The following is a 24,822-nucleotide window of genomic DNA, read 5'->3' as shown; positions in this document are numbered from 1 at the left end:
GAGTACCATGACCTTTTGGATGTATTTGACAAAAAAAAGGCCAATACCTTACCACCTCATAGGGACTATGATTGCCAAATTGACTTAGTTCCGGGAGCTACCTTACCATGTAGCAGGATTTATGCTCTCACCGAGAAAGAAAATGAACATTTGCGTACCTATTTAGACGAATATTTGGCAAACGGATTTATCAGACATTCCAAGTCCCCCGTGTCTTCCCCTCTATTTTTTATACCAAAGAAAGGGGGAGAATTGCGCACATGCATCGACTATCGCGCAATCAACAACGTGACTGTCAAAAATAGATATCCGTTACCCTTGATTCCGACTCTACTTGACCAAATCAAAGATGCAACAATTTACACCAAGTTAGATTTGCGTGGGGCTTACCATCTAGTAAGGGTTCGAGAGGGAGACGAGTGGAAGACTGCTTTCCGTACTAAGTTTGGACTCTACGAGTATCAAGTCATGCCCTTCGGACTCTGTAACGCTCCAGCCGCATTTCAATTTTTCATTAATGAGGTTTTGAGAGAGTTTCTTGACGTATGTTGTATTGTCTATATTGATGATATTCTCATCTACTCAAAAGACACCTCAGAACATGTAAAGCAAGTACGAGCCATTTTGAAACAGCTTTTACAGAATTCTCTATTTGTTAAATTGGAGAAAAGCTTGTTCCATGTCACCACAGTGGACTTTTTGGGGTATATCCTCAGTCCTTCTGGCATAGAAATGGACCAAAAAAAGGTACAAGCCATAATGGATTGGCCAGTTCCCAATAGTGTGAAACAAATTCAAAGCTTTTTGGGTTTCGCAAATTTTTATAGGCGATTCATCAAAGATTTCTCAAAAATCATCACTCCAATTACTAAGTTATTGAGAAAAAACACCAAGTTCGAATGGGATTCAGAAGCTGAAGCAGCTTTTCAGAAATTAAAATCACAATTTACTACCGCTCCTATTCTGAAACATCCAGATCCTGCACAACCTTTTATTGTTGAAGCTGACGCCTCTCAATTTGCGATTGGAGGAATACTATCCCAAAGAAGTACCAGTACTGGCCAAATGCACCCCATAGCGTACTATTCTCGGAAATTAAATCCCACAGAACAGAATTATGCTATAGCAGATAGAGAGTTACTAGCCATAAAAGCTGTTTTCAAAGAATGGCGACACTATTTGCTGGGTGCCCGTCATCCTGTGACAATTTACACTGACCACCGAAACCTTCAATCCCTTAAATCTATAAAAGCTTTATCAGCCAGACAGTTAAGGTGGACTTTGTTCTTTAACGATTTTGATTTTATTATCACTTTTCGTCCTGGAAAGGAGAACAATAAAGCTGATGCTTTGTCAAGAATTGGAATAAATGATGACATGAATGTAAGACAAGAACCTGTAATTCCAATCATACCTGCTGAACGATTTCTCGTGGGTCTTATAGATTCAGATGTGGTGTCAGATCTAAAAAAAACTTTTCAGTCACAATCTAAAGAGGAATGGAACAAACTTTATCCGTTGTTATCTTGGAAGGAAAATTTGTTATTTATGAATGATCAAGTGTTTGTTCCTATTGAATCTCTTCAGAAACGTGTTTTGCAATTGTATCATGACACTTCACTTTCGATACATCCAGGGGTAACCAAAATGTACCAGTTGATCAAGAGAAAATTCTGGTGGCCCTCAATGCACAAAGATATTCAAAATTATGTAGAAACTTGTACTGTCTGCAGTCAGAACAAACCTGTACATCATGCTCCCAGTGGTTTTCTTTTACCTCTGGCTTTACCACCTCAACCTTGGCATACAGTCTCCTTAGATTTCATTGTTGAGTTACCGCGCTCTAAAACTGGTTACACTGCTATTCTTACTGTGGTAGATCATTTCACTCGTTATGCCCATTTTGTACCCTTAAAAAAACTTCCATCTGCTCTGGAACTAACTCAAGTGTTTATGAAGGAAATTGTAAAGTTACATGGCATTCCATCGGTGTTAGTTTCTGATAGAGGGCCACAGTTCATCTCCCATTTTTGGCGGAATCTGGGAAAGGCTTTGAACATGGAAATCCGTACCTCTACCAGCTATCATCCACAAACTGATGGTTTAACCGAACGCACGAATCAGACAATTGAACAGTTGTTAAGATGCATGTTAGTAACTCATGATCAAGAATGGTCAGAAGTTTTGTGGGCTGCAGAATTTGCGTACAACAACTCTGATCATTCTTCAATTGGTATGTCCCCTTATTTCTGTACTTATGGCTATCATCCTAAGGAGATAATGGGAGCAGATTTTGAGTCAACACTAGTTCCAGCAGTATCAGATTATGTGCAGGAACTAGTTGCTAATCAACAGGAAGCACAACAACATTTGGCACAGGCCAAGGAAACTCAAAAAGTGTATGCTGATAAACATCGTTCCAAAGCCCCACTTTATTCAGTAGGAGATAAAGTGTGGTTAGCAACTAAGAATCTAAGGTTGAAATGTCATAAAACTTTTCGCCCAAGGTTTATAGGCCCCTTTCCTATTGAAAAGGTGGTCAATCCAGTTTGTGTAAGATTAACGCTGCCTGTCAAGTATCGTATTCACCCTGTGTTTCATATCTCTTTAATTAAGCCTTGCAATCCAGAAACAAGGGATCTTGGACACCCTCCTTCTATTGATGTTGATGGGGTTCCAGAATACGAAGTTAGGGCTGTCCTAGATTCTAAGAGAGTGAAAGGAAAGCTTCATTATCTAGTTGACTGGAAGGGTTACGGCCCTGAAGAAAGGACGTGGGAGCCATTGGTAAACCTGCAGAATGCTCCTAAAATATTGAAATCATTCCATGCTAAATATCCTGATAAACCAAAGCCTGTCCCTGCGGTTTTAGGGGGGATTCTACGAGGGGGGTACTGTCATGATCTCACACCCTCAGAGTCAGCAACCTTCATTGATGGTGATAGCCTATAACGCGCAAGTTTAGAAACTGCGCTAAATTTGGTATCAGAGAAAACCCACCCCTGTCCCGTGCATCCTGCACTCCTAGAATTCATGTAACATATGATTATGCTTATTGCCGGTATTTGCTTATAAATGTTTGCATGTGTCAATGTTTGATGAATCATGTTTATCGTAATCTGCTATTTGTTTATTATGTGACTCTTGGCGGTGCTTGAGGAACATTGTGACTCTTGGCGGTGGTTTGGGAATATTACATTTAGGATCAACAGCAACAGAAGTCCCTGCTTGGTAAACATGAGCACCGACCGAGAAATGAAAAGACGCGTTGGTTTCCCTTTTCTGCCGCTTGGGAAAGACAAGCGGCAAACGGCTGAATGCACGTCAGCGTCTTTACGTTCGGGTGTGGTTCAGGTATAAAAACCACACCCGATCTTCCAGAAGGCGCTTAGCCTTCCAGCCTTCACGGAGAACGCTTCGCGCATCCCGAGGTCCCGTCCCTTCAGAGGCTGCCACTTTGGAATGAAAGGAAATTCAGCACTCGGCAGCTTTGAGAAGACAGACAAAAGCTAAGTACATGTTTTCTTTTTGAAGGCGCCCAACGCTAGCCACTCTCGTTTTGGATAAAAGGACAATTTTTGGAAAGACTATTTCTTCTGAATTGAAAAGAGGAAAAGGACTAAAGGAGGAACAAGGAATACCTGATATTTGTTATTTAAAGTAATGTAAAAGCTTCTAAGACTGATTGTGATTTTAGAATTAGGCCAATTGCAATTGTTAGTATTAGGCCTGCTGTATTTTTTGTTTCCATATCTTTTGTTTAGCTTTATATATATTCAAAGAAGAAAGAAAATAAGGAAGTGGTGGAATATTAAGCAGGCATAGATAAGTAAGTGTAAGCAGGAGAAAAGGTGTGCTTTAAGACGTTGAAATACTTTAGAAAGAAAAGATTTTAATAGTGAAAATTGTATCTTTGTAGAGAAGGTGAATTAATCTACAGAAGAGAAACCTGCAAGGACGTCATCATCCTAACAGCCCTGCTAACCTGACAAGATTCTTCAACACACCACTTCCAGGACGCGAAGCCCCTTCTAGTAGATCGCAGGTAGGAAACCTAAGAACTAGAGCAGATCCACAAGTCGTAAAAGGGAGGTTGGAGAAGAGTATAATTTACGTGGGAAGGGTTCTAAGGACAACTTGTTATTTTGCAGGTCGACTACTAGAATCTTCACTAGCGTCAGATCCGGCCACTCTCCCTAATAACTATCTAGCATCTTGGAGTGACTTGATAAAAAACCACAAGAGGTAGGATAGCTTTCTGGGAGTTTGGCTCATAGCGTCTCCGCAAAACCCAACAAGCACCTTACAGGTAAGAGCATCAAGCCATACAGGTAAGAGTGACTTGAATCACTTGACAGAGAGTGGCATAAATCTGTTAGATGTGGGGTAAAGGGGTATTGTAATGTAGAAGTAAGCAGGTTTGACCTCCTCGGGTTCTGGTCTAAAGTCACGGATCTATCTACTTTTAGGTGTCTGTAGAAAAACCCAAGTGGTAGCAGTGAGATACTTTCATCAATAATAGGCCGAGTGGATACTCTTTCCAAAACTGTCCGGGCGTAATGGCGTTTTTTAAAATGAGCAATTACACAATCCCCTTGGAAAGATTTGCTTGATGGGCCAATCCAGTTAACTCTCCTTGTCGTGAGAATTTGGTCCGCACAATTAATGGGATAGCCACAGTTACGGTGAAACCAGTCAACAACCTTATTTTTAGGTGAATCGTGCGTTTCTATAACGCTTGTGTTAAGTGGTGGAACATTCGTCAATACAGCTATGTACGGGCAGAAAACTGGGGGCAAATTAATTGATCTAGATCTTTTTATTTCCTCTTGTTCTTTGTCTGAGCTGTTTATGTCTACCTGTCTCACCTCCTTTTTCTCCCCGAGGCGACTATTCCCTAGCATTTCCTTACACTGTCCCGTGCTGGTTAGGTTGCTTCTTACGTTTTGTATTCCTAAAGTAGGACTGTTAGATGGCCCTGCCCTTCCAGTCGTTGCACTAATACCCCCATTCCTTTGATCGACTACTTGTCCTTGCATGCGCTCCAGTTTCCTATTTACATTTTCTATGGGGTTTTTCCCTAACGTGGTAATTATATCATTGAGTCTAACCACTTCTCCTATAAGTTGCTCTATTCTATCCTCAAGGGGTTTGATATGTGTTACCAATGAGCTGGTTACTTGTGCTATTATCTTTCTAACCTGCTCATCGTCCAGAGTTCCTTCTTTCATTTGTGCTTCCAATATAGGTTTAGGGGTGGGGACATTAATGCCTTTCTTAACTGGTCCCTAATTTTGCTGTCTTGGCTGGGTCTTCCTACAATTTCGTTTTTGTTGGGGAGTAGGGGGCCCATTACTTAATGAGATACTGAGTATTTCATCAGGTTCAGGGTCACAGACAACATCCTTGCCTGGTGAAATCGTATCAGGAGCAGTTGAAGGGGTTGGATTGATCAAAGAGCTAGACTCTGGTTGGATGGCAGTCAAGGTTATAGGATCGGGTGCAATACCTAATCCCAGCGAGAGTTGCCGTTCCGCTCTATTTATCTCCAAATTAATAGCACTGACCGCCTTTACAAGGTAGCAGTCTATGGTGGTACTGGGTGTCACAGAGACACTATTAATTCCCTTAGTAAATTTGCGTTTCAACATGTTAAGTATTAAACAATATTGTACAATTGACCTAGTCCTATCCGTAATACCAAATTAATTTGAGAGGGATATGCTCATCTGGATGGGAGCCAAATATATTCACTGAACAATAAAAACATAAAATAAAAAAATAAAAACGGTGCTTACTGATCACAAGTTATTAGACCTTACAAAAACATTTAAAACACCAAAATACAGGATATGATTATATTACTCTACCAGTGCTTAACTGCACTACTCATGAGTCCCGAATCAGCCTTGTAAGGCCAGCCAAGGGGGGTAGCCCAGCCCGGCCTCCTTTGGCCCCTGACGGCCACAGACGGCCCGCCCTTTGCCCTGGCTTAGCCCAGCGCCCGCGTGCGTCCCGCTGGAGATCTTGTGGTCTTTTAAGCGCTATAATACAAAATATCCCTTGGATATCGTACTAATATTCACATACTCATGCACATGCGTTCAAATATAAACATTAGGCTATATGGGTTCCAAAACTATCCACACTCATATTACAAAATTACAAAAAGCTATTTTTATTTTCTTAAAAAAGAGGAAAACAGATATTTATGCACAAATACACATTTCATTAAAACATATGAAACTGGTAAATCATGTTCCCAAAATACATTCACATAAATGGCATCATTGCAATACAATTTTAAAAACAATTCATTAGCACAAAAACATTAAGTTAAAAACCTAGATAAAAAAGCAATTGTAAACTTATTTCACAAGATTCAATTCAATTATAGACAGAATAAAAAATCCACATTAAGGGAGAGACAAACAAGTGACATCAACTTTTAGTCATCACAGTTACACATCAGAGAGCCTGCTTATTTTTCATCTAAACCTAGGCCAAATATCTTCTAGACTTCCAGGTCAGATGGGTTCTCTCGATTGTGTATTATCATGCGTCAACGCGTTTCGATGGCTATTTAATGGTATGCTGCCATCTTTCTCAAGACTTCGTGATTAGTCACTCCTATATTCTGGGCACTGGATGGTTGCCCCCCCCCCTCTCGGCGGCCGCGCAGGGATGTCTGGAGGCAGCGGAGGGAGACCGGCACCAGATGCAGGGGGCCTGAAGCTGCAACAAACAGTCCAGGTAGGATTTGTCCCCAATGTTGTGAAAAGCACCCACTCCACCATAGCTCTTGTGGTCTTTTAAGTGCCACCGGGCGCTGAATAGGCGTGCGCGGCTACCAGCCGCGAAGGCTCCTGGGGATTGTAGTCCCCCCCCTCTCGGCGGCCGCGCAGGGATGTCTGGAGGCTGCGGCAGCGGGGGGAGACCGGCACCAGATGCAGGGGGCCTGAAGCTGCAACAAACAGTCCAGGTAGGATTTGTCCCCAATGCTGTGAAAAGCGCCCACTCCACCGTAGCTCTTGTGGTCTTTTAAGCGCCACTGGGCGCCAAATGGGCGTGTGCAACTTCCGGCCGCAAAGGCTCCTGCGGAGTGTAGTCCCCCCCTCTCGGCGGCACGCAGGGATGTCTGGAGGCTGCGGCAGCGGGCGGAGACGGGCACCAGATGCCGGGGGCCTGCTGTGCTCCCGTAATTCTGCTGTGTATGCTTTCGACAACTTGCAATTCAATGTAGAGTGTCTCCTTCCAGTTGAGGTACTCTGAACCAAGGATTGAGGCACCCTGCAGAGGAGAGGCTTCCTCTACTTGAAGCATCTTGTCCCAATCTTTGCAATTCTAAGCAGAGCAGAGGCTCTAACCAGGTGAGGTACTCTGCCTCAGTGTGTGCAATTCAAACATGTAGAGTGTCTTCTCCCAGGTGAGGTACACTGTCCCACGGATTGCAGAACCCTGCTCGAGAGAGACATACTCTAGTTGAGGTACCTTGTCCCAGTGTCTGCAGTTCTATGCAGAGTAGAGGCTCTATCCAGGTGAGGTATTCAATGTGTGCAATTCAATGTAGATTAGTTGTCTCCCAGGTGAAGTACTCTATTTCAATGATTGCAGCACACTGCAGAGGAGCAGCTTTCACTAGTTTAGGCACCTTGTCCCAGTGTCTGCAGTTCTAAGCAGAGTAGAGGCTGTAACCAGGTGAGGGAGTCTGCACCAGTGTCTGCAATTCAATATAAAGTATATCATCTCAGGTGAGGTACTCTGCCTCCTTTTGTGCAGAGTACTGGGTGTCATGGAGTAGCGTGCTACTCGCCAAAAATGCGCTTTGATTACTGTTTCAAAAAGTTTGGAACACGTATTGCATTGAGGCTTGAGCAGCACACCAGAAATATACACATAACAGAACTACTGTACACCACCTCAATGTGGTCCTTATTTCATCCAACTTAGAAGGATGAAAAGCCAGGTCCAGTGCATTAAATTATGATCGTCAGTTGACACGCAAATATCTGCGGCAGATGCGTCTTACACTTACGTGACTTTGAGCTATTGGCATTGTAAATGGCAATGCCTTTTATTTATGTTTTGGGTTTAAAAAAATAAATAATAGGCATTGTCATTTACAATGCCATTAGCTTAAACTTGCGTAAATGTGAGACCTATTGCATTGCAAATGCTTGTTTAAGTGCAGGCTATGGTCTCTGGGACCACTGCCTGCCCTAAAAAAAAAAATTGCATGCATTTGCAAAGGGGACCCCTTCCCCTTTGCAAATGCATTACCACCTATGTGAAGTAGGTGGTAATTGCAAGTGTTTTGCGACCGTAATTGCGGTCGCAAAACATTAGTACATTGTTTTCAGACTCGCTATTTGGAAGGGCACGCCCCTTCCAAATAGCGAGTTGCAAAACCTGATTAGTGAGTCGCAAAAAAATTGCGACTCACTGAATAGGCTATGTACATGGCCCAATATGTTTTTGCATGCGCAAACGGGTTTGCAAACCCGTTTGCGCATGCAAAAACGGGTTGTACATCTGGCCCTATATGTAGTGTTCTTGGCTAAGTTTCCTTTTCCTTTGGGTGGGAGGGTGATGTGATTTTCTTGTATAGAAATAAAAAATATATATTTGTGTAGGATATATGTATAGTTAGTTCATGTTTAGTTAATGTGGATTTGTCCTGTCTGATGATGTGCTTTAAGGGGTGGAGGGAGGTTGATGTCTCAGATATGTTGTTGCGTGTTTAGTATTAGTTAAGGTAGATAGTTTAGAGTAACATTTAGGAAGCACCAGTTAGTTCAGATTAGGTAAGTTAAAGTAATTAGTGTTAGTTTAGGGTAGGTAATTTTGTAGTATTTTAAAAAATGATTACTGTTTTTGGAATTGTGGTTGCACTTATGTCAGAAGTAATTTGATGGATTGGTGCTTTTGACATTGTATACAAGTATACAATCACACAACAATCATTAGAATGAGTAAGTGAGGTCATGACATGATATTTTAGTGAACGGATACTGTCAGGATACAGTTGTTTTGCGTTCAGGAAACAAACATGAATTTCAGGATGGTAATTGTGAGTTATGCCCTTGGATAGGGATACTCTGTTGAAATGTTTATCATCTAATGAGTAGCTCACAAAGGTGTACACATTGTTGCACATTTAAACACAATAGAGAAATATGGGCATGCAAACATTAAAATTGCAACACTTATCCATCATGAAAATGCAGGTATGCACCCTGTTACCAGAAATGCTGCATACCCCTGCATTTCACATAAGGCTGGCGCAGAGTTCAGCTGTCAAGCACAAACGCAGGCACCCTTTGTAAATAGTGCAAGTGTGTCAGCATTTCTGAAATTGGATGCTGATGTGCAGGAAGGTTCACCTTCCTGCACATACACAATGTAATCAGTTTGCTGCTCCAATGTGCACTGCACGAGGCAGAACACAATAAAACATCAAACACGAGGGGAAATGATGCATTTTTCCCTGTAGTGCCAGTGTTATACCCACTTTTCCGAGGTGTTACTTTTGGCTCTGCCTCCTAATAAATTAATGTCACCCTTGAAATTGTGGGACAGCATCTGAATCTAGGTTAATTGCAGTGCACTACACACCGCAAGACACATTGCCCTCCCCTTTCACAGTGAGCACAGCATGGAAGGGTGGCTTATTTACACAGCATTGTTAAGCCACTGTAAGTGGCTGAATGTTGCCTTGTACTTTAGGAGAAGGCCCTATTGCCAATACAATGCCACTGAAAGCGACACTGTGGTTCCAATAGAGGCTTGTAAATAAGAGCCATTACACTTCCTCATCTTTGTCAATATTGTGTGGCATCCATCTTGAGATGTGACATGCCATGACACCCATCACAACAAGCTTTGTCAACACCGTTGAGCATGAGTAGTTCTGCTAAGTAAGACTTGTTAGCAATGCTAGGTGAAGACACTTTTTGTGGCATGACACTGACTTGAACAAATTGCAGCAAGTGCCTATACCCATCATGTACGTAGGGAAATGTTGACTTGTTGCAAGAATGTAGCATTTAAGCTACGAGGACATCTTGCTGCCTCTCTGGGATAGACTCAACATGACCATTTATCAAATGTCCCTCTGGGTAAGTTTTAATGGAAACACTGATCATACATTTTTTGATACGTATATACTTGAATGGTCATAGGCAACACACATCTGTGTGACTTTAGTTATTTTATTTACATGTGCATTTACATTGGTAGAAGACTGGCCCAGTGTGTGTACAAACAACCCCCACATTGTGTGAATATCCAATGGAGGGCCAGACAGAGTCCTTTGGGGGTAACATATCCAGAGACAAGTGGAGGAAGAGGAAGAGTTCAGTCAGCAGGCTGATTGCAGTGTCATTGGGAACAATGCCAACATTGGCAACTGTATTAAAGTCCAAGATGAGTGTAGCAGAGTCATTCATAGGACAGTGGAAGAGGATGTTCTATGGCATGATGCTAAGCACAGGTCCAAGCAGAAACGGTCAATTTGACCCAGATGAATGGTACTACTGACTTTTTCGCAAGAATGTGGATTCATCCATATCTTCCTCCTGTGATGTGTCATGGGCCAGATGGTGTATTGGCTGGAGCACTGTGAGTCTGTGACACATCAGGGGGTAAGAGGTGTATGTGGAAGGATGCAGCCGCATTCATTTGTGCCAAATGATGAGGTATGACTGTAGTGATGATAAGTTGCAAGGCTTGCAAGACTCCAGAAACGTCTCTGCGTTATGCAGCTATGGCTGCCAAGTGTGAAGCCTACATACGCTCCATGTTCTCCATGATCTTTCTCATTTCCTGCAACTTCTTGGCGACATCGCTGGAGCCATTTTGACTGGACAGTTGTTCTAGTCTCTGAGTAAGTACTTCAGCAAGTCAGCTATGGAATGCTGGGGAGCATGCAGTGGGAGCCTGTGATGCACTCTAGGTGGTCCCTAATAAGACTGAGATACCCACGGACCCCATCTAGTTTGGCTTCCAGGCTGTCAAACCCTACCCGCACTTGACCAGCCATCTCCTGCTGAACCTCTACCGCACGGCATTGAAATGTTAGAAGTGGGTCCTCAAGGTCCTGGGAGATAGCTGCGGTGGTAGATGCTTGCTGTTTTGTGCAGGGGGTGGAGCTGCCACAACGCTGCTGGATGTCCTGCTTCGGGAGATGGGTTGCCAATGGAGTTGTGCAGCTCTTGGAGGGTGTTGTGCTTGATGACTGAGATGTCTTCATCTTCATCATTGAATAGTGGGACAGGCTGCTGTACAGGAGGTGATGTTTCACCCTCTGCAATGAAAATGGGAAATGCTTTTCTATGTGTGTGTCAAGTATGGTAATGCACAATGCAATACATATGGAACATCAAAAGTGTTGGCAAATGGAGATTTTCTATATATTTCCATGTTAGAGATTATGTTTTTCCTTGCATACATTTCTTACTAGCCTCCTATTGGCTTCACCTTTGTGAGTATAGGGCAGCATGTTTTTCTAAAGGTGTTGCAGGGGGGACACCCAACACAACGCCCATTGCCCTCACCTTTCACACCACGTGAAATATGTATGTGGGCCTTGGTTACATGGCAGAGGTTTACAGTGGCTTGTAAATTGTGGTAAGCCACTGTAACCACACCAACTTCACAGCAAGTGATATTGGCATATGGATGGGAGCTTTGAAATATGCCCTTCAGATAGACACATGGACAATACATGCTGTTCTGCTCAGGTTGATTGGATGCTTTTGTTTGTGTAAGGATGTTTAAAGACATGACTGCCCATGCATTTGTTCACTGCTTCTGTTGACTTTCCCCAAGGACTGGTTTCCATGCATGTCAATGTGTAATGGCTAATTCATACCAGGACTGGGATTTCTGTACAATACTGTTAACTATATGAACCAGGAAGATACTTTGCTGTGGATTCGTGCATTTTGACGTTTCAGGTGAAGGTGACATGTAGCAAGTTGACATGCATTGGTGCAACATTGTAATTCTTTCTCAGTGTCATACTTCACTTGAGATGTGAGGAAATATAAATTTTATGGTCAAGAAATGTTCCCTAACGTGTACCCCACCGTCTCCATGTACGAACTTAAAGTGCATGTAACTTCCCTCCTGTGCCAGCTATGAAGACGCAAACACATTTGCGTCCAACGTTAACGTGTCCTCTTTCAGACCCACCCTGAATGGGTTGAATAGTCCGTTTATAAGTATGCCTTGCCAACATCTTTTTGTGGTGTACTTTACACGTTTTTCCAGCCCAGGCGAAGTAGGCCCTGAATTCTGCCATCGAGCCTTTTCCTGCCTTCAGACTCTGAAATGCCTCAGCCTGAGCCGGCCTCTGTACCCGTGACCTCTGCCTTACTCCCTGCGCGGCTCACGGCGCTTAGCTCAGCCTGTTGCCTGCCAAGACTGTATTCAACCTTCGAATTATCTGTTCCGCTCCTCGAAAATACATTCCTGCCTACTAGTTTAAGTAAACATCCTTCCAGCTGCAGAGCAAAGGGCCCGGCCTCACTGTCTCCGTCCAAGTAATTCATAGTCTCTGTTACCATGGTAGGCCCATGCCCCCTCGCATCTCATGCAGACACCTAGACGCTTATACACGCACTCACAGTCAGTATAGAATAGCCTCTGTCCGAGAAAGCTTTTCCTTCTAGATAATATGGTTCCCAAACATCAGATACCAGATATGATATAGGAACGAGTTGATCTGACATGCCAGACTTCTGTCTCTTTCCTCTAGTGTAAATGTCAAGTCCCCTGCACCCTCCAACTTTACGTCAATCTCACGTCATGCAGCTGCGCTCGCATCCTAGCTAACGATTCCTGCTGACTCTGCACTATTCTGTTATAGAGCCACCCACTTCTGACACTTACATGTGACGTTTCTAGAACACACCTCTGTGCACGCCTTAGTTCACGCCTTCTGATTACGTATTGCCAACACGTGTGTATCTTTATCTTGTCTCTCTCAGCTGTTACGCCTTCTGCATTGACTTCTATTGTGTATATTAAGTATAAAAGTAATGTAATGTCAATAAACTATGCTCTATCCCTTCCTGCACCCCAGTGGTGGCAGGAACCCGATATCCAGTACCTGACCCATTCCTTTTTAAGGAATAAAACCCCTAAGAACTCTAACACCACGGACTCTGCCTCTTTCTTTCCGATTGAGTTATTTTTGTTTAAGTACTTACCTGCATAGAAATTAAGACGGTAAATCAAATATTTACCACATTATTCTGGCGCCCGAATAGGGACCCCTCCCCCACCCCACGCGCCGGTTGGTGCGTTGCAGCTTTGGTCCCCTGCCACAGTCGTGACGGACACTACGCGTACCCGCAGGATTTCCTGTATCTCCCTCAGGCCTACGGAGGTGACGGAGACTGCGATCAGCACCCAGATGAGGCGGTGAGGAGTGCGGAGGATCCCGACCAGAGCCTAGCCGAAAGAAGCAAGGTCCGAGGTGTCAAGAGGCCCACCAGTTCCGAAGTTCCGAAGTATTCACGTATCGAGTCGAGTCGAGTCCAGTCCGGTCCAGTCCAGTCGAGTTTTCCGAGGCCTTCTGTTTCCGTGCTTCCCGGTGAGTACCGTTGCTGGGGACGCATCTAGACGGATGCATTATTATGTATCCGGTAAAGACGGGGTTTGGGTACGCAAACGCGGTCTGCACTGTTTTAGACAGTGTATCTGTGCTGTTTAGCAGTACATCTAGCATACAAGTTCTTGCACTGTTCCCAACAGTGTATCTGTGCTGTTTAGCAGTACATCTAGTGTAAAGGGTAGTAATATATGTTCAAAATGTTTTATGTGATTAATGTTGTGGTATGAGTGACTGTTTTGTGTACATTACTGTGTTTTTGTGTAACTAGCTGTATCCAGAAGTAAGTAACAAGTATCGAGTATCCAGTACTAAGTAACAAGATGCCGCTTTTCAATAAGTTAAGACAGATAGGAACTAGGAAAGGGATGCTAGAGGAAGAAATTCCTATCCCCCCTAGGGACACTCCTGGAAATTTTATGTATCATAAGCATAGCTTAGATGCCATACTGTACCTAGATTTATGGGCCGATTATACTAAGCATCTAGAAGAAAGACACAGATGGCCCGTTACAGGAACATGGGATGCCGAGTGCATCCTGAAAGTAGAAGAAGCGCTATGGAAAAAGAAAGCCAGACAATCTCAGAAAGATGCCATAGAATTTTGGCGTAAGGAATCACATAAACGTGCCGAAAAAGCACTCCGAAGAGAAGACAGACATAGAGAAGAGTCGGATAAAGCCCGAGAAAACGAATTAGTTAATGAGGGGATTCGAGTAAAGGCAGAACAAGTAGACCGTATGCGAAATAACCTTGTAAATGGTATGTACTTAGTGACCGAGGGTTCGCCCGAAGCCACTTCAGAAATACCGAAAGATCTGCCACCGCCATTGGTTCCAACTAAAGTAAATCACCGAACTACAAAGGACATATTCCTTGCCTCCTATCTAGACGATGTAGCTCCCGCTTACACCAATCCACCTGCCCAGGTAACACCTACTGATGGTGACGGAGGTGGCAACCCACCCCAAGACCATGTCCCGCCCTTACCACAACAAAGTTCTCCCGTCCGGAATCCTGTTCCACCTGTTCCTCCACCACTTCCTACACCTAAGATGGATACCCTGAATCCGTTTAGGCCTGACCCTGGGAGAACACCAGTTCAGTTACTTACACAGTCCCCACAGACAAGTCATACTCAAGCATCCGCCTCTGGAGGTGCGACAGGAGGTCACCAGACCCCGCCACCACAACATAGGTTAAACATAAGGGACATATTAAAGAACCGTACACCCCGAACTACAAATTTTGACATGCTTAAAGAACCCCTTCCGGTTTGCAGATACGATCCAGTACCCGGTAAAGACGATAGGATGTTATTAGCATCCCTTCGTTTACGAAAAGTCACAGATTACTTAATGTTATTCCCAGGAATGACTGATCATCTAGATAGAATATACCATTTTATCCAGACTGGGGAAGATCCTGACTGTATTAAAGAGGCCCTGGCTTACCAGAAAACTGACACTCAAGGTTGTATATTACGATTCTTCATAAACTGTCTAATAAGAGAACGAGACAGGCCTGGGGTAGACCAAGACGAATTGGATGCACTAAACAAGTGGGGCCAGAACATAGCCGAGGGAAAACACGATAAACAAGTATGTACAAAAAGATCAGGAAAGAAGTAATAGAGATACACGAAAGAAAGAAACAAGAAAGTGAAGCAGATAGCAATAGGCTTGATTCCTCCGGGGAGGAAGACCGAGAGGAACCCAAACAACAACCTAAAGAAACGATAGCGTACGTAGGTAAGGGAAATTACCTTAGGAAAGGTATTCGCCCAGAAAGCAAGAGAGTTTTTCTGTCTAGTATATCAAAACCGAATTCTTCTGAATATCTGTTTCAAGATACCGATAAAATGCTTCAAGAACGAATGGGGTACCATGTACTCAATTCTATGGATGAACAAGAACTAGCCCGATCAGCAGTACTATGGGCTGACAATCCTAGCATATACAATGTGATACCGTAGCACAGACATTTCTGAACCTTTCCCCAGACGAGCAGAAATTAGCGAGTGTATACATGATTCAGCATCTTCTCACGTTATACAGAAACGAACATTCGGACCCAGGTCCTTTACCTGATACATTAGAAACACTACTTATGAATAGATGGAGAGGCCTAAGTACCAAGTTGATTCAAATAATTCTAGAGCGACGACACAGATATAACGCTTTTTTAGGCCCTCAACATGTTTCAGCTCCGCCCCCAGAAAGAAAAATGTTTCATATGGAGCATTTGGACAGACAGAATCCTTTACGAGAAATACACCCAGTCATGGGTACAGATAATACTCTGAAACGCGTGTATGTGTACACACCTTTGACAAAGTTAGAATTGTTAGAAATGAAGAAACTAGTACCCTGTCACGATAAAGACCCTGCAGGTTTTCACCGAGAACTTAAGGATATGTTACTCATGGGAGACTACACATATACGGATATTATGAAATTGTTAAAAGTACTGTTGCCTACTGGCATTTACGAGAAACTCAAAGAAAAAGAATGGGAGGTGGGAGATAAAAAGATTATATGGACTGAAATAGAAGACGAAGAAAAAATTCGTACTCCAGGGCTAGGCCTTGGGGAAAAAGCTAAAGCATTACCAGGTTTAATAGTACAGGTTTTGCCAAGATTATTGACAACTAAGAAGGAAGACTGGGACGCGATCTCAGCCTGTAAACAGAAACACGACGAAGATACTAGTGACTTCTATTCAAGATTCGAGAAATGTTTCATTATAAATAGTGGCCTGAAACCAAGTAGCGAGTCATACCCACACCTTTTTGTAAGTAAATTAGTAGAGAATTCCCTAACGCAGGTTAAGAATCGAGTATATAAAGTCGAAAGTACATGGCAAGCAAATACGCCATCCCAGATGTTACAAATGTTACAATATCATCAGAACAGAATTAGAGAAGAACAAGAACACGAACAAAGACGTATGAAAGACACGAAAATGAAAATACTAGTTGCCCAGACAGTCCCAGCTGACGGTCAGAAAAAGGGTGGGACGCAGACAAGTAACTCAGCAGCTCCCGTTAAAGGGACATGCAACTATTGCAAGCAGCCAGGCCACTACGTAAATGAATGTCCAGTCCTGAAACACAATATAGCGACAGGTAAAACTAAAGAAAGACCGCGTCAGCCTAGACAAGACCAGGTCCAGCCACAGACTTCACAGAATACACAGCCTATGCATGCTTCATCACACACTGCCCAGACCGTAGCGGTATCACAGCCACAGCCCATTGCCGCGACTCAGCAAGTTTCACAGCAAATGTACCAGTACGCCCAATCTGATTATCCTGATTATCAGCGATACACATGAAACAGCCTAGAGAGGGAGGTTGGCTTGCCCCTTATCGAGATTCCTGTAGATCAAGAGGGTCCTTACGTACATAGCCAGGTATTGGGAAAAGACAGAAAGTTTTTAATTGACACAGGGGCAAGCCGCACAACAATCAGCCATGATGAAGTTCCAGGGGCACCCCTCTCAGGCTCACAGAATGTTTCCCTTGGTTTTTCAGGAAAGCCTATTGTAAATGAAGTATCAGAACCCGTACCCCTAGCAGTAGGTCCATTATCACGTGTTACAGACTTGTTACTCACGAAATCATGTCCAGAAAACTTGTTAGGAATAAAGACGCTGAAGGCTCTAGGAGCCGTGATATGTTGTTCTCCGGAAGGAGTTAGACTTTTCCTGCGTGACTTTAAGGGTCACTATGTATTACGAGATTTTGATGTCAGATTGAAAAATGTACCGGAACACCTGTGGGCACAAGGCCCAACCGATGTAGGTTGCATGCACATTACACCATACCGTGTTACACTCAAACCAGGAGTTGTTTTACCCCGAATCAGACAATACAAGTTACCACCCGATGCTGTAGTGGTTTTACTGGAAATCATTGAAGAGCTTATTGCCCAAGGAGTGGTCGTAGAGACCGACTCCAATATCTGTAATTCCCCTATCATTCCGATTCTTAAACGTACTGATCCCAATGCACCGCCAGTATATCGGCTGGTGATTGATTTACGAGAACTGAATAAATGCATTGTTCCACAGTACCCTGTGGTTCCCGACATCTCATCCTTATTGACTGCTATTGATTCAGAAGCAACGTTCTTTACTGTAATTGACCTCAAGAACGCCTTCTTCAGTGTACCAATCGATCCGGAGAGCCAATATCTCTTCGGATTCAGTTTAAATGGACGAAGTTTCAAATTTTCACGCGCACCTCAAGGATTCACAGAAAGCCCCAGCATCTATAGTCAAGCACTGAAAAGACAACTTGATTGTATCCATATGCCAGTTAATACTGCCTTACTACAGTACGTCGATGATCTGCTGATCACCGCACGAAGTGAACCCGAATGTGAACAAGCATCATTGACAGTTTTACATTTTCTGGCCGACAAGGGACACAAGGTGTCTCCTTCGAAGCTACAATTCTGTGTTCAGCAAGTTGTGTACTTGGGTCACTTGCTGTCCAAAGTGGGGAGACAGCTCACTCCTGACCGCATCCAGTTAATTGTAAATATGCCACAACCCCAGACACAAAAGGAAGTGCGGGCCTTTATAGGCCTCACCTCGTACTGCAGACAATGGATTCCCCAGTATGCATTTCTAGCTAAACCACTCATTCAGTTGACAACACAGGAGGCAGCGACTTCGACTGCCCTTCCTTGGACTCAGGAACATACACAGGCTTTTGAGGAATTAAAGAAAGCTTTATGTCAAGCACCAGTTCTAGCGACACCATGTTACAGCAAACCTTTTACACTTTTTGTTACAGAACGTGATGGTACAGCGTTGTCTGTCCTCACTCAAGACCAAGCAGGTTCACATAAGCCTTGCGCTTATTTTTCGAGTACATTGGATTCAGTAGCCCAGGCACTCCCTGCGTGCTTAAAGTCAGTTGCAGCGACAGCCTTAGCAATCAGACAGAGCGACTCAATTGTATTAGGACATCCATTGACAGTACAAGTTCCACATTCTGTAGAGGTCCTTCTAAACCGAACCCAGACACAACACTTGACTATAGCACGATTGACAGGTTATGAATTGACACTATTCCAGCCCCACATAGAAATCAGACGCTGTAACATTCTAAATCCTGCCACACTGTTACCTTCGATTATAACAGATTCAGCCCGCATGATTGTATAGAGATTATTAATGCAGTAACAAAGCCCCGACGAGACTTAACAGATGTTCCACTGACCAACCCAGACCTGACACTTTATGTGGACGGTTCATGCATGAGAACAAGTACAGGAGAGTTAGTGGCCGCATACGCAGTAACCACTGAAACTGAAGTCAAAGAAACACACCGTATTGACACACTGTCCGCTCAAGCAGCAGAGCTCATCGCTCTGATCCGAGCCTGTATACTAGCCAAGAACAGAAATGTTAACATATACACTGATTCTCGTTATGCTTTCGGAGTCGTACACGACTTCGGAATGTTATGGCAAGAACGAGGTTTCTTGACTTCCCACGGAGCCAAGATTCAACACGGCCTCCTCGTTCAAGCACTGTTAGAAGCAATACATCTGCCTTCGGGCATATCCATCATGAAGTGTAAAGCACATACTAAAGTTACAGACTCTGTTTCCCAGGGTAATGACCTGGCAGATCAAACAGCAAAACATACAGCATTGACTCACACCCAGACAACTGATATGACAAAGATTATAGTACCGACACATTGTATGACTGTTAAGGATCCCACACTATATGTAATCGATATTCAGACACATGCCACTCCAGATGAAATCAAGAAATGGACTGAACTAGGAAGGATCCAGACAGATCAGGGATGGATGACGAAGGGAAAATCTACATGGTTTCTCCCCGATTCTATGGTTCAAGTCATAATAAATACTGCACATAGTCCCGCTCACCTAGGAGAAAAAGCCATGTTAGACAGTTTACAGAATCTCTGGTACAACAAACACTTACGAGCAGCAGCAAAACAGAAAGTGCGTACTTGCATGATCTGTTGTCAGTTCAATCCAGGTAAAAGTGTCCCTGTAGAGCAAGGTGGATTTCATCCTCCCGATCACCCTTTTGAAGTCCTCCAGATGGATTATATCCAGATGGACCGATGTCGAGGATTTAAGTATGTCCTCGTAATTGTTTGTGCACTTTCCCGTTGGACCGAAGCATATCCAGTCCCAGACTACACTGCTCCGACCACTGCCAGGCAGCTGGTTCGAGAATTCTTCCCGCGGTACGGCTTGCCTCGTATCGTGTACTCAGATAACGGACAGCCCTTCTCGTCCGAGCTCATGAAGCAGGTTTCACTTCTGCTAGGATACCAGTGGAAATTCCATTGCGTCCGACACCCCGAGGCAGCTGGCCTTGTAGAAAGGCATAATCAGACATTAAAGACCCGTCTTGCCAAAGTTTGTAAAGAGAAAGGGGTCGACTGGATAGTCGCCCTGCCAGTTGCATTATTCTACATGAGGATGGTTCCTCATTCGAGATCAGGGCTATCCCCGTATGAGGTGGTTTTTGGCAGGCCACCAAATATGTGGGGGACGCCCATGCCTAAGAAAATAACTGATGTTGATTGCAATATGCTGACAGATTATCTTGCCTCCTTGATGTCTGCACTCCAATCATGTCGTTCACAGGTTGCTGCAGCCTTTCCCGACAACCCTGATGTAAAGCCGCACGATGTCCGTCCAGGGGACACGGTGTTGATCCGCAACTTCGACAGGAGGAGTCCGCTGGAGCCCCGCTGGCAGGAGCCCAAGCTCGTCCTTCTGACCACGAGGACCGCTATCAAGGTTGAAGGCCGCAAGGGGTGGATCCACACGAGTCATATAAAAAAATGTAATGAACTTTTACCCGAAACTGACTCGTCCACCCCCTCAAAGGACTGCCTAGAATCTAGTGACTTTAAAGTACCTAAAAGAGAGAAAACTCCGCAAGAAGAGTACAGAACTAAATTACGATCTAGCAAGTCAGACAGTTTAATTGTTTAAGTCCTCCCCTAGGTGAATCGGTTAAATTAGTTTCTGACATGTATCCCCTAGATCGAGATAGAGAGAGAGAGACAATTCAAGAAACGTGCATATTGTAAATCACTCCGTAGTCACTGTTTAGTGACATTATTGATTTTGTTTTTTCTGAGCCTTCTGATTATTGCTGCTAGTATATTGCTGCCCGTATATTACCCTATCTTCAAACCTACACAATCTGCTTACAATGTCTCTGCCGAACATTCTTTTAGCGAATTACCATTACATGAGTTATCTTACAGACTCGCGCTGCGCAACAATACATTCATTAGTATGTTACATCACTCCCATCAGACTAACAATGCTACCAACTGTTGGATATGTGGCCGACTCCCTCCCTACCAGAAATACAAGGGAGTTCTGCCTCTTTTTCCGTACCCGTTCACTCACAATGGCTCCTGTGGTGCATGGTTCAGATTAATTAATTCTTTAGATTCTGATATTGCTATTTTCGAAGGGAATTGGGTTTGGGGAAACCTGAACTTAGTTCTGCTTAACGCCTGCTACCCTGACAAGAAGGGACTTCCCACTAGGACAGGAACTGATCTAGAAAATGAAGTATATGGTTTAGGTAATTACACAATTAACCTCATGATTCTTACTGTTGAATCCGAAGCTGCACCAGTTCTCCCTGCTATGTCAGTATTACCAGTCACTGGTGATTTATGTCTCAGAAAGAAGGGTTCAGTACACTTAGGTCATAGTAAATGTACCACTGTGGTCGAATTCAGTGATCAGGGCAGGTCTACATTTAGAGCTACTCGTCATTCCTACTTTGTTTGTGGCCATACCGCATACATACGCTTACCTCTAGATTGGGAAGGTACCTGTTACATTGCCTTCCTTCTGCCCCCTGTTTTCCTAGCTCCTCCTGATTATCACAGAAATACAAATCTAGTAAACAGTAGACTCAGAAGAGATCTCCCGATTGTCGACTATACTGAAACGGCATGGGAGCAATATACAGACTTTAATAAAGGTTTCTTCCCCTACTTAGGTGCTGTTTTCAATAGTAAACTGATACGCAAATTAACTAGAACCCTCGAAGCAGTAGTGAATTAAACTACCTCCGCTCTAGGCAACTTAACAGAAGAGCAGTCCGCTATGCGGGTTGTTGTTCTTCAGAATCGTCTCGTTATTGACGTCATCTTGGCAGATAGAGGCGGAGCTTGTAAGGTCATCGGGTCAAGTTGCTGTGTTTTCATTCCAGAAAACGCGCCAACTGTATATAAAGCTATCACACGTCTTCATAAAATTGCAAGTTTGATACATCAGAATCCAGGCACCTGGACTTGGTCCGGTTGGTTCTGGACAACATTGACTGCTTGGGGATGGAAGATCCTATCCTTCCTAGGCATTGCCCTTCTCATAGTATTCAGTTGTGGCTTATGTCTACAATGTGGGCCAGCGATTTGCGGTCTGTGCGCCACGTCATGTATTCCGCATTCCAGTTTTCATGCAAAACGTGAACAGAAGAAAGAAGAGCAAATGATGTTACGTGAACAGACTGATCGGTTCATGAGGATCGATATATCATGAAGGGTCCGTAGGGAACAAGGAGGGAATGAGGAAATATAAATTTTATGGTCAAGAAATGTTCCCTAACGTGTACCCCACCGTCTCCATGTACGAACTTAAAGTGCATGTAACTTCCCTCCTGTGCCAGCTATGAAGACGCAAACACATTTGCGTCCAACGTTAACGTGTCCTCTTTCAGACCCACCCTGAATGGGTTGAATAGTCCGTTTATAAGTATGCCTTGCCAACGTCTTTTTGTGGTGTACTTTACACGTTTTTCCAGCCCAGGCGAAGTAGGCCCTGAATTCTGCCATCGAGCCTTTTCCTGCCTTCAGACTCTGAAATGCCTCAGCCTGAGCCGGCCTCTGTACCCGTGACCTCTGCCTTACTCCCTGCGCGGCTCACGGCGCTTAGCTCAGCCTGTTGCCTGCCAAGACTGTATTCAACCTTCGAATTATCTGTTCCGCTCCTCGAAAATACATTCCTGCCTACTAGTTTAAGTAAACATCCTTCCAGCTGCAGAGCAAAGGGCCCGGCCTCACTGTCTCCGTCCAAGTAATTCATAGTCTCTGTTACCATGGTAGGCCCATGCCCCCTCGCATCTCATGCAGACACCTAGACGCTTATACACGCACTCACAGTCAGTATAGAATAGCCTCTGTCCGAGAAACCTTTTCCTTCTAGATAATATGGTTCCCAAACATCAGATACCAGATATGATATAGGAACGAGTTGATCTGACATGCCAGACTTCTGTCTCTTTCCTCTAGTGTAAATGTCAAGTCCCCTGCAACCTCCAACTTTACGTCAATCTCACGTCATGCAGCTGCGCGCGCATCCTAGCTAACGATTCCTGCTGACTCTGCACTATTCTGTTATAGAGCCACCCACTTCTGACACTTACATGTGACGTTTCTAGAACACACCTCTGTGCACGCCTTAGTTCACGCCTTCTGATTACGTATTGCCAACACGTGTGTATCTTTATCTTGTCTCTCAGCTGTTACGCCTTCTGCATTGACTTCTATTGTGTATATTAAGTATAAAAGTAATGTAATGTCAATAAACTATGCTCTATCCCTTCCTGCACCCCAGTGGTGGCAGGAACCCGATATCCAGTACCTGACCCATTCCTTTTTAAGGAATAAAACCCCTAAGAACTCTAACACCACGGACTCTGCCTCTTTCTTTCCGATTGAGTTATTTTTGTTTAAGTACTTACCTGCATAGAAATTAAGACGGTAAATCAAATATTTGACTGTGACTGTATGGTTCTGTGAGCATGGCACACAGACAAAACATGTTTTGTTTTTAATGGGACACATTCCTGTTATGCAGAGTCCTTAGACTGTACTTTTGGATGCATTTCCCTCCTGCTCATAGTTGTACATCACATTAGCCCTCCAGTATACTGAATTTGGACAATATGGAATATGCACCTTTAAGGCACAAGGGTGCATTTTTACAATGAGTGGTGATGCATTTGTTTATGCTACTGAGACCAACAACATGCTTTGTCACTTTGGGACCACAAGGCTGCATCTCATGAACAAGCAAAGGGGCATATTAACTGGAGAGGTGGCAGAGTGTCGCATTGGCCCCCTAGGATCAACCACATGTCCTGTGTCACCAGGGTCTTAACGTGGGGGACCATCGTTGTAAAAAACCCTCATATACGTACACAGGCGATGGGCTGTATATGTTGATGTGCCGTAACAGCATGATCATCAGGTCTTTTCCTTTGTCAGTATGCTGACCTCCGCATGGAGGAAGACCAACTGGTTTGACAGTAGTGGCCCGGAATAAAAAGAGGGCGTGCTCGTGGTTAGAAATGTGAAATAAAATTCCCTACATCAAATCTCGTGTATTTTCATTCCTGAGATCTGTGATGTGGGAAGCTAAAAACAATATTGTGCGAGTATAGACCCAGTTACTGGTCTATCGCAATGGTGATGGTGATCAACATGTTTCAGCCTTGTGGGACCTCTAGAGGCTTTTTTCAGGACTGATAGCTTAAAAGCACAGTCTGGCTCTCAATGTGAAAAGGGGTGTACTCACCACCATTGTTGTCTTAGGTCAGATCTGTGGCATCTGTGCCTCCGATCTAGGCAGATATTGCTCTGTATGGACACCAGCTAAGCCGGGAGTACCTATTGCGGTTACTCTGTAGACACAACTTGTTCTGGCTCTAAAAGTGCTTGCCTCCTGTAATTTTGCTGTGTTCTAGATATAGTTTTTTCTGGTCTAGATGCGTTGGGTACTTTGCCACTGCTGATCAGTGCCAAAGTACAAGTGCTCCCTATGTAAATTGTGCATATGGATTGGTGTTTCCATGATTGGCTAGTTTGACTTACTACTAAGTCCCTAGTACTGTGCACTATGTGTGCCCAGGGCCTGTCAAAGGCTGCTAGTGGGCCTGCAGCACTGATTGAGCCACCCACACAAGTAGCCTTTCAAAGGGGTCTCAGACCTGCCACAGCAGTGTCTGTGCACAGTCTCTACTGCCATGTCGATACGGCAAGTGTACTGACTTGCCACGCCCTAACCTTTCCTTTTATTACAAGCGAGTCTCCACTAAGGTAGGCCCAACGTACCCCTGTGGTCACGGTGCAGTCTATGTGAAGATTAGAACATGTACTGGTGTGT

The sequence above is a fragment of the Lissotriton vulgaris genome, chromosome 2_1 (assembly GCF_964263255.1).
Source record: "Lissotriton vulgaris chromosome 2_1, aLisVul1.2, whole genome shotgun sequence".
NCBI lineage: Eukaryota > Metazoa > Chordata > Amphibia > Caudata > Salamandridae > Lissotriton > Lissotriton vulgaris.
The sequence above is the reverse complement of the archived record's forward strand: the minus strand, read 5'-3'. Positions refer to the sequence as shown.